We start from the raw sequence: 9,690 nt of genomic DNA on the forward strand, positions 1-9,690 counted from the left end.
AGCAGCATGAGGAGCACCTTCGAGAGCTTCTGGGAGTTTTGAGGCGGGAACGACTATATGCCAAGTTCTCGAAGTGTGAGTTTTGGTTATGGGAGGTCCAGTTCTTAGGACACCTCGTTAACTAGAACGAGATTTTGGTCGACCCCACCAAGATTGAGGCCGTTATGCAGTGGGAGGTTCCGAAGTCTCCCTCGATAATTAGGAGTTTTTTTGGGATTAGCAGGGTATTATTAGAGATTTATTAAGGCATAGATTTCCACTGGGGCCCTGAACAGCAGGCTACATTCGAGACTTTGAGGCAGAAGTTATGTGAGGCCCCATGTTGACCCTCCCTGAGTGTGTTGAGGATTTTGTGACACATCCATCACCGGACTGGGGGCAGTTCTTATGCAGCGAGGGAGGGTTATTGCTTATGCTTCTCGACAACTGAAGTCGCATGAGGTTCATTATCTGACTCACGATTTTGAGTTGGGAGCAGTAGTGTTTGCTCTCATGATTTGGCGGCATTATTTGTGTGGGGTCTGATGTACTATCTACACGGATCACAAGAGTTTGAGATATCTGATGGATCAGCCGAATCTGAACATGAGACAACGTTGGTGGCTTGACGTGGTCAAGGATTATGACTATGAGATTCTGTACCACCCGAGAAAAGCGAATGTGGTCGGTAATGCTTTGAGCCGCAAGTTGGTTAGTTCCTCGGTTGGGAGTTTATGTATGAGGATTTCGATTGATTCGCCATTGCTGGATTTGATTAGGGAATCTCAGGTTGAGAGATTCAAGAAAGAGAACTAGAAGCAGGAGCGAATCATGGGCGAGATTGATACGTTTTCTACTGACAACCGTGGATTTTTGACCCGGTGTGGTCGGGTTGTTGTACCAGATTTTGGTGGGATCAGATAGACTACGCTGGAGGAGGCACGCAAGTTCAATTTTCGATACATCCTGGAGCCACCAAGATGTATTGGGATTTGAGACTTAGTTATTGGTGGGCGTGCATGGAGAGAGAGATAACCTAGTATGTCGAGAGGTGCTTGACCTGTCGGATGGTCAATGCCGATCACCAGAGGTCGCATGGCAAGCTTCAGCCACTGGAGGTTCCCATTTGGAAATGGGAACATATTACCATGGATTTCATCACCAAGTTACCTCGGTCGGCTAAGGGTTCGACGCGATATGGGTTATAGTAGACTGCCTGACCAATAGCGCCCACTTTCTAGCCATTCGAAAGAGCTCATCGGCCGAGAATTTGGCCGGTTTATATGTGCACGAGATTATTTCTCGACCTGGTATTCCAGTTTCCATTGTATCTGATCGAGATGTTCGGTTCACATCTCGTTTTTGGCAGAAGTTCCATGGGGAACTGGGTACAAGATTGCATCTTAGCACTACTTATCATCTGCAGACTGACGGTCATAGTGAGCGGGCTATTCAAAAACTTAAGGACATGTTGAGAGCTTGTGTCATAGATTTTGTTGGGATTTGGGTCTCCTACCCTCCCCTAGCCGAGCTTTCTTACAACAACAACTATCACTCCAGTATTGGTGTAACGCCATTCTTGCTCCTCTATGGAGGAAGTGTCATACCCTAGTTTGTTGTGTAGAGATTGTTCATAGAGTTATAGGAAGGAATGAGGTAGTCATTTAGATGACATAGCTTATTCAACAGATTAGACAAAGACTACAGACAACTCAGAGTCGGCAGAAGAGTTATGACGACAAGCATCGATCCGATTTGGAGTTCCATGTCGGCAACATGGTTTTGCTGAAGGTATCACACTAAAAGGGTGTAATTTCACTTCGGGAAGAGGGGTAGGTTGGGGTCCCCAGTATATTGGGCTGTTTCGAGTGATTGCCAGGATTGGCAAGGTAGCTTACTGTTTGGATTTTCCAGAGGAGCTCGGTCAGATTCACAACACCTTTGATGTGTCTTAGCTTCAGAAGTGTATGGCTGATGATTCAACAGTTATTCCTCTATCTGATATTCAGGTTGATGATCGCTTGAATTATGTTGAGACACCAATGGCGATCTTGGATCGGAAGACGAAGGCCTTGCGCAACAAGGTGGTGTCCTTGTTCAAGGTTTAGTGGCAGCATCGGAGAGGTTCCGAATGGACATGGGAACCCGAGACGGAGATTAGAGAGCATTGCCCTAAGTTGTTCACAACAATAGACTTTTAGGACGAATTCTAGTTCAAACAGGGGAGAATTGTAACATCTTGATTTCCAGTTATTCCATTTATGCCCTTGGTATGTGAATTGTTCGTAAATTGGTCCTAATGGCATTTTTATTGTTTTTGGAGATTCCTTGCGTACGCTAGGCGTACCCAAAGCGTATGTTTGGCGTACCCAAAGAGTACACTGGCCGTACGTGGTTTGGACCCAATACCCTTATATTTAGGGTTTATGCACTATTTAAACACCTTTATAGCCCCATTAACCTTTATTACATCAGCCTCTAGCCCCCTTTCGACCCTTTCAAACCCTAATCTCTTGAGTGAAGTAATCTTGACATTGAGTGTGCATTTTGGTGTTCTTGAAGCAGGAAGAAGGAAGACGAAACCATCTTAGAAGAGTGAAGCACTTTGGATCGAGACTCATATCATCATTTGACACCGTTTGGAGGTATAAAGCTTTAATCTCGATGAATTTTTACTTAGATCTTGTTTAGCCATGGATTTAAATTCTTTGGGTCCCATAAGTTTGGTATTATGAGTATGGGTTACCCTAATTCATATAAGCTGTCCTTTCAGACGTTTTGGAGTGTTTAGAAGCATAAAAATGTAATCTTGGGACTTAGTTTCCTTCCATGCATGAGCTAGGATGTCTTAATGAGTTAAGAAGTTAGGGTTTTTGGTATTGAGCACTTAATAGCCATGCAAGACCATAAAGTTGGAAACTTTAAGGTTAAGGACATCATTTGAGGACTAGATCTGGATTTTGCACGAAAGAGCTTAAGGAATTAAGCTCTTAATAGAAAGAAAAGGATGTAGCTGCATACGCTGGGCGTACCCCAGGTACACTGCACGTACAAGGTCAAAAAGGCCGTTTCTCGTCAAGACGCGAGTACACTAAGCATACAAGTTGAGTACGCTGGGCGTACTCAGCTGAGTTGACTCGGTTGACTTTTTGACTTTTTGACTTTCCCTAGGATTTGACCAAGTTTGACCTAGGGATATTTTGGGTATTTTGATTATAAGTTAAGTTTGGTCATGTTCCAATAAATAGTTGACCGGTAGAGCATATTTGGAGCAGTGTCCCGTACAGTAATCTTTTCAGACTGAGAGATGAGTTTTTTCTCTCTGTACTTGTGGGTCGAAGGCACCAATGCCGGCCCAATGAGTTATGTATCCTGGTTTAGAGGATGTTGCTATGTTTTAATGATCTGTAGATTTACCTGTTTGTCTATTGACTGGTTATATGATTATCTGTTAATAGATATATGTTATTTGTTATGTATATGTCGACATGGTATGGTGGGGTTGAGACTATACTGCTTTGTGCTGTCAGCCAACAAACTGGGGCTCTCCAACCAGAAGGTTATGGGCCAGGCGTAATCCAACCAGGAGGTTGTGGACCCATCATGTATTAGGCAACCTAACCAAAAGGTTGTGGACCAGGGGTAATCCAACCAGGAGGTTGTGGACCCTATATCTGTTTGGTTATATGTTTGTGTGGTGGTACTTGGGGGGAACTCATTAAGCTTTCGCTTATAGTTTCAGTTTATTGTTTTAGGTACTTCAGATGGTCGTGGAAAGGTGAAGGCGTGTTCGTGCACATCTTACATATATTATGGTATTTGGATTGTGGGATACTTTGATTATTGATTATCACTTTAACAATGTTTGTAAACAATTATGGTCATTAGGTTGTTTTTGAATAATGAAAACTTTACTTTGATTTTTAGGATGTTATAGTATGTATGTGTGTTTTTGTTATGCTTGATTAGGGGAGAAGAACGATCGTCAAAGGAGAGAGAGAGAGAGAGAGAGAGAGAGAGAGAGAGAGAGAGAGAGAGAGAGAGAGAAAGAGAGGGGGGGAGGGCCCCTCTTATTTTTAATTGTTTAAATAAATAAATAATTATTAGATTTAAAAAATGAAAGAAAATTAGAAAATAAATACCCCAAGGGTATTACACTCATTTCCATTTAATGAGGGACCAATATGCAACGAAACTAGCTCAAAAGGACCACGTAGCCAAAAAAGTCGAGGTTTGGAATGAACCTCTATAAAAATGCATACCACAGGGACCATTTATGTAGTTTTGCCATATATATATATATATATATATATATATATATATATATATATATATATATATATATATATATATATATATATATATATATATATGTATTCATGTATGGTTAAGTTTGTGTCTGTGCACGTGATTATTCATATACAAATATGGCAGTTAGTGGCGGAGGTGGTGGCGGCGATAGTAGTGGCGGTGGTGGTGATTGCGGTGGCACTAATGGCGGATATGGTGGTTTTAGAGGTGGCGGAAGTGGTGGCAGTGGCAGTGGCGGCGGTGGTGGTGTCGGTGGGTAGCAGAGGTGTTGATGACGATGACAGTGGTGATGACGGTGACAGAGGCGGTTGTGGTGCTGGTGGTGGTGGTGGTGGTAGTGGTTAGTGGTTGAGGCGGTGGTGGTGGTGGAGGTAGCGGTGGTGGTTGGTGGAGGAGGTGGCAGTGGTGGTGGTTGGTTATCGAAGGGTGGTGGTGGATTCATAAATGCATATATTTACATTTATATTCAAAATTTAATATTACCTATTATCCGTTGCGCTGGTACGACAAAACGTTTTGCGGCAAAAATAAATGGTTAACTAAGAATAGTTCTCTCATTCTTAACCACTAAATGCATATGCATATACATATGAATAAGTATATGCATATGCATTACATAAGAATAAGTATATGACATGAATATGAATAAGCATATGCATATGCATAAGAATAATTATATGCATATTCACAAGTATATGTATATGCATATGAATAAGTAAATGCATAAGAATAAGTATATGACATATGCATATGCATAAGAATAAGTATATTACATATGCATATGCATATACATATCAATAAGAATAAGTATATGACATATACATATTCATATGAATAAGCATATGCATATGCATATGCATATGAATAAGCATATGCATATGCATATGCATATGAATAAGCATATGCATATGAATAAGTATATGCATATGAATAAGTATATGCATATGCATATTAATAACTATATGCATATTCATAAGTATATGTATATACATATGAATAAGTATATGCATATGCATAAGAATAAGTATATGCATATCCATATGAATAAGTATATGCATATGTATATGCATAAGAATAAGTATATGCATAAGACAATTAAATACATATGATTATAAAAAAATATATTGTGGGTATGTTTGTCTTTTAATAAAAAGGCAAACATAATTGAATTACTTGCACCCTACCCTAGGAATGGTCAAATCCATCATGATATTTAAAGAATTCTGACGGAATTGAATTCCATCCATTTGATAACCAAACAAGCCCTCAAAAGTATCTTGAAGAAATTACCATTGTAATGCCCGGATCCAAGGTAATATCTTTTAAGATTTGTGTATATTAATTTTTGAAAATGGGTCAGTACGTTGGGTGTAGAGAGTTACGCAGGGCGTAACTCACTAAACTTGGTTGTAGGGTTTCTTTGAGTATGCTGGGCGTACCTAGAGTATGCAAGGTGTACTCATGGTGAATGCAAACCTAAATTTATGTGACTTGGACCCTATTTAAAGACCTAAACCCCTTAGAAACCCTTCTTATCATCAACTACCACCCTCTCTTTAAGGCCCCAAGAAACCCTAGCTCCATTTGTGAGAATCTCAAGCTTTTGTGTGATTTTTGGTGTGTTATAGTGAAGAAGAACAACTTGGAAGGTTTGCTAGGAGTCCATAGCTTATAGATCCAGACTCTACTCTTTTTCACCATCTTCCAAAAGGTATAAATTCTTAACCTTTATGATTCTTTTTCATAGATATAAAGTAGCTTAGTTTTTGGCATATTTTAGTCCCAAGGGTTGGCTCTTGTGAGTAAAAGCTACTCTTGAAGCTTGGGTTAACATTTCTTGATGTTTCTAAGTTTATTATTGCATAAAATTCAGATCTTGAAGGTTATACTCCAACCATGCATGAACTATTGGTACTTTAGTGAAGTTATAAACCTAGATTTTGGTTTTGGGCTCTATTAAGCCATGATACAGATTAAAGTTGCCAATTTTATTAGTTAAGACCTCCACAAGGGTTAAATCTATTAATTAGACGTTTGGTATCTAACCATTAAGAGCTTAATGATAAGTTTTGGGTACTGGGGAGTATGCTGCGCGTGCCCTCTTGGTCCGCAGGGCGTAACGAGTTCAACCCGTGTTCTCCTTCTGTGGTAGCCTAGTACACGTGCCGTAGTAGGGAGGTACGCATGACGCATTCCCAGAAATCATTTTTGGGCTATTTTTGGGCCTTGGGTCATATTGGGTTTGGTCCATGCTGAGTTGGGTCAAGATTGGGAATGGTAAAATGGTCTTTTACCCTTAGTAAGATAGAATATGTTTTGGACCGCTGATTATGGGTTTTTACCCTGATCATTAATTAGGGTTGATTTTGGATATGTTCAGTGTGAGAAGTAGTGGTAGCAGCAATTCGAGTGTGTGATTTGTTTATCATCAGATTGAAGTGAGTCTCTCACAGTATTTGCGGGTCGAAGGCACCAATTCCGACCCTTTGAATATATTTATTAGATGCTAGCTGTCTGTATGAATCTTGCATGTGTTGTATGTGTTTATATGTATACCGGGCGGGGCCCATCGCATGTTACTGATAGATCTGTACCGGGCGGGGCCCGATGTGGGGTAGGGCCCATTGTATGTATGGTATGTGGTATTTTGAGGAACCCAGTAAGCTTTGTGCTTACAATTTCATTTTTATGTTTCAGGTACATCTGCTACTAAGGGGATGAGCTTGGGTTAATCGGATCGCATCCACCGATGATTTTTCGCTTGATACTCTGATTTGATATTTTTGTTTCGAGGATATACGTTTTATACTATGATGGTCTTTTGGAAACAATGAAATGAAATGGTTGATTTTATATTTAAAAATGAAATTTTACCATCTATATTTTGGGACGTTACAAGTTGGTATAAGATCCTTAGTTTGAGGGATTTGGGCACACTCTCGGGTGTGTCTAAACTCAAACTGAGCAATTGGTAAAAATAAAAAGGTTTTTCTAAAAAAAGATTTTAATAAAATGGGGTGTGATGCGTGCAATTGGTCGAGTTCCGGTAAGTATTCCCAAAATACCCATGCATGTTTAATTGATTCAGTATGTGTAAATGTGAATAACATGCTAGATTAGGGCTAATGATCTGCTCAACATTGTATTTTAGGTGAGATAATTTTGTATGCCTACTTTATGAGCCTCTAGAATTACATGCTAGTATGGATTACAAGTGATATGATAGGATGGCCAGTTAAGCAGTGCACTAGTTATAACTTGATGCTTGAATGTTGCTTGCTTTGTGCTTTTAGGAACTAATGTTAATACTAGTTAACTATCAACCGAATATGCTAGATTACATGTTACAGAAATTAGATAATTTTAGAAGATTAGGTTTAACTCTGTTGCGTAGCTCTTGTTTGAGTCCAACCGTTGTAGTGTGACACCTTGCAGCCAAAGAATTATCTAGTGTCTGTTGCATGTAATTATATTTGTAAAGTAGTTAGCGGGTGTTAGTGGGAGTTTCTTCTGCAGCTGATGGTGGAGAGTGGCGGGAAAGGAATCCTAGAAGAACCTACGAAGCATGTTAGCATTTGCAGATACATAATTGAAGGTTTGTATTTGATCGGATACACTTCAAGTACGAATAAGAAAAACTAATCTAATCCAAATAATCAACAGAAAGTAAATAACATAGAAGTTCTCCAAATTGTTCCTTTCACCAAGAAAAGAGGTTTTGTCTTCACCAAATAGACGGGTTTGTCACAAAGACGATTGATACAAAACCATGATTACAACATTAGGGTTTGCCCTAATGTTGTATATATACTAATCTATACATGTATATCCCTTGATTAAAGGGATTGCTTCTCATCTATACTAATGATCAGATCCTTATCACCAAGGTTACGGATCTGATATCTCTTCTATATTTATCTATAATAACTGACTAATATACAAAAGCTTACAATTGGATAACTATACTATAAACTGACATTGTTGAACTTGAGACATTGGCGCTGTTGACTTGTAGACGCTGACACTGATAGATCAACATGTCACGTGTTTGACTCATCAGATCATAAGGTGTGACCTTAAAATCTCCCCTATCTGATGATGTCAAAACTAAACGTTTTCTTCAGAGTCATCGGAAGAGCCATTGTAAAACTTTTCAGCTTCATCCAGTCTTCTACTCAGCTCCAGTGATATCAGTACACGATATCCTCTTTCCAGTTCATAGTGACCTAGTCCTTCCAAATAAAGATGAAACAAGTGTTCAGTGGGAGCCGAAGGAGGGTCATCAGTGCGTTGAAAGCACATCTGATTTTGACTGTCGAGATAGAAGATCCTGTGCTCTGGTTCTGGAATAAACATGTACTGAACAGGTTCAAAACCAGTTGGTAATTCATTGTTGATGTATCTGGTGCCATAAGGAAGAAGAAACTTGGTATTCTTGGATTGCCGGGGAGCGCCTGTTCTTCCTGATGAGGCTGATCTAGATGAACTGGCTGATGTACCAGCGGATGGCACCATGTTTAGTTTCTTTACTTTGTTGAGAAGATGATGGATTTCCAACTTCACTTCTTGGGCATGAACACCCTTGTGTTTGTTGAAAATTCCTTGAATTTGCATCCATTCTCTATAGCCAAATTTGACTAGCTCACGAGCAAATACAAGTTCAGTGTATTCATACTCTATTTTCTTTCTTACCAAGTGAAGATTTAGTGACTTGTTCTTTGGCTTGGTGCATCTTACTCTGATGATGGGATCATACTTTTTTCTACGAGTCAGAACGTCTCTAAACTTCTTTCTATCAATCCGATCATATAGTTCTGAAACAATGTGTTGTTTTTCCACATTGTTATTGAAAATCTTCTTGTCCTAATTATCAGTTCTTTGAACATCATCATTCTTATCAGCAGAGACAAGTTCTTCAACAAGTTTGGCAGAAAAACGTTCTTGTTTTCTGACTTCTTTCTTTTCACAAACAACAACATTGTATTTTAGCATGATCTGTCTAACTTCCTTGATAGGTAAGATCCATGTTTCTGCTAACTCATTTAGATCAAAGTTGAGCTTGATTTTCTTTTGAGAAGGACCGGTTGTAGAGGAACTTCCAGCTTCAGAGTTAGGAGCTCCCCATGAGAAGGAGGCCTTCCTCTTTCGATGATTGAGCTGGACACCGTCATCAGAATCAATGTCACTGTTTTTTCCTTGAGGAACCTCTTGAGAAATCTCCCCCTCAAAACAAGAATCGGCATAGACAAATGTTAATGGAACAGATGAACAATAGTTGGTTGCATGAAACCAAGATCTAAAAACCCTTCATAGTCATCGATTTTTGATTGGTCACCAGTGTTTGTAATGGGCTGATCATTTGTAGCATCAACATCTGTAATATCAGCAACAACAAACTGC

Source organism: Lactuca virosa, chromosome 4, assembly GCF_052849685.1.
Source record: "Lactuca virosa cultivar CGN04683 chromosome 4, Lactuca_virosa_CGN04683_v6, whole genome shotgun sequence".
NCBI lineage: Eukaryota > Viridiplantae > Streptophyta > Magnoliopsida > Asterales > Asteraceae > Lactuca > Lactuca virosa.